This window comes from Culex pipiens, chromosome 2 (assembly GCF_016801865.2).
Source record: "Culex pipiens pallens isolate TS chromosome 2, TS_CPP_V2, whole genome shotgun sequence".
NCBI classification, from domain to species: Eukaryota; Metazoa; Arthropoda; class Insecta; order Diptera; family Culicidae; genus Culex; species Culex pipiens.
In genome coordinates, this window is record NC_068938.1 from 117,470,831 (window position 1) to 117,472,836 (window position 2,006).

At 49.1% G+C, this 2,006-nt stretch overlaps 1 long non-coding RNA gene across 1 annotated transcript; it reads left to right on the forward strand.

The window, feature by feature from the left end:
- Window positions 1–241: 241 nt before the first annotated feature.
- On the forward strand, window positions 242–1,491 carry LOC120417921 (uncharacterized). The gene is made up of 3 exons (XR_005605525.2): window positions 242–452; window positions 504–1,061; window positions 1,129–1,491. It is a non-coding gene; the product is annotated as an uncharacterized LOC120417921 (long non-coding RNA).
- The last annotated feature ends 515 nt before the right edge of the window (window positions 1,492–2,006 follow it).

Sequence of the window (2,006 nt, forward strand, 5' to 3'; positions counted from 1 at the left end):
TTAAAACTCTTCGCGTTGTTTGCGTCTTTGATCGTGGAAAAAGCTAAGCCACATTTTTCCGGTACGATTTTGATTTTTTAATAAGTTGAATCTGGCACAAAAGAACTCCGTGGTCAGGAACAATGACGTGCAACAGCAACGGTTTCAGCGGAAGAGTAAGTAAATTACGGAAGCGAGTTTCACTGCGGGCGTAAACACGATTTCCGGCTGATATTCTTTTTTCCTCTACTTCCAGAGCAGAAGGGCAGCAGCGAAATCACGCTGGACACCGATTCTGGTGTAGAGGACGACGACTTCAGCTTCGTTACGTCCCCTGCCAGAACCAACACAACATCAATTTTGGAACCAGTGGCCAGCGGTGACGGAGTGGTCTGTGGTGCTGTGAAACCATCGGGAACGACGACAGGAATGGCTAAATACCGGGAGAAGCTACCGATGCCACCAGAGAAACAGTAAGGAAAAAAAGCTCGTGTTTAAGGGAAACAAACAATCTTTTCTTTTAGAATTTCATCTCGTCTTAATAGCCTTGGCCAGTGGAGACGGAAAGTGGTCCGGCTCGGTCGCGGAAAGTGGTTCAATTCCGCTCTGTATGAGCAATAGTGATGAGCTTAGCGAAAACCCCTTCAATCGGATCAAGAGCCAACAGATCCGGCGTCCCTAAAACCAACGGAACCGATCCTGCAGTGTGTCATCAAAGCGGCCATGAACGAGGAGATTTAGAAAGCGTCCAGCTGGGTGGTTCCGATGAACGCCGCACCGTCGTTCCTAGTAGGTTTCTTTCTTAACGCGATAGACAGCTACGTCCCACCCTAACAGTGAAGTTCCGGATGAGTACAACAAACATTGGCGGGACATGGTTGGCGTCGAAGGTCAAAACCGGCCGCAGGAGGATGGCCAACAGTGACATGTCCGGAGAATTATGCAATAGAATTTAGGAAAGATCTTGGTATGCCCATCAACTTCCAAGAGCTGATCCAGTTGCCCTGGACAAAAGAAATTGGCCCATCATTCAGCACTTCTAAGCTGTATCGGACCTCCTTGGAGTTGCATCGTGTCAAGAAGTATATTACAGTTTTCTGGCACTTTGAATTCTGGGTGAAAATCTCATTTGAATTTCGTTTTTTCCAGCACGTGCGCGTGGAAGGCTTTAGTCTGCCAAAAGGGGCCGGCACTAGACAAATAGCTCGTCGACGGAACTGACCTCGCAGTTCAACAACAAAGCGGACCAGAAGCTGAGCATCGTTGACCGAGGAGAAAATGGAAGCTGTCCTGCTGGTTGGTTACGGCGAAGTTACGCCCAGATGATTCCGGCCGCCACAGACTTAATTCCGGCCCAACGTGAGTGAGGATAGCCGGGCACGTAGGACACGTGCAATACATCGGTGCTAGAAGCGGATATATCCAACCTGGGTGTACGCAATCATCTTTTTAAGAACTCAAGAGATTCGCCGACGGATTAAAACAGCTCGATTAGGATCCCGCGATGGCCGTTTCCTGTGTCGCCCGAGAACCTGCAAGTTGAGAGAACAAAGAAGGCTAATCTCAGTGTAATATTTTTTTTCTCTGTAAATAGGCTGACAATGATTGAGATGCTCTACGAACGCGTCCAGGTTCGGTTGACGAAGACCGATCCATGTACTTGTCCATAACAAGCGGTCTAACGTGGATCCTCAACCAAACTTCAAAACCACTTCAATGGAAATGACGGCGGAACCGACCTCCCGGGGCGTCACCATCATGGTTCAGCTGCTGAGTTCGATCCGGAAAAGGCCGTGCTGTGTGCCACCTCTTTGGCCGAGGAGAATGTGAAAGTTAGTCTTGCCAATAGCGCGGCGTCGTGTCTCGCAGGATACTTTCGTTTCGACCCAGACGAAACCGGCTGCCATCCGGCGCATAAATCGCCGTTATAGAGTAGCTTATGATAATGGTTCCGTTAGCAATCATCACATCAACTGAATCCCGACTTAACGTGAGTGAGGTACCGCCGCAAGGATACCGGAAGTTGA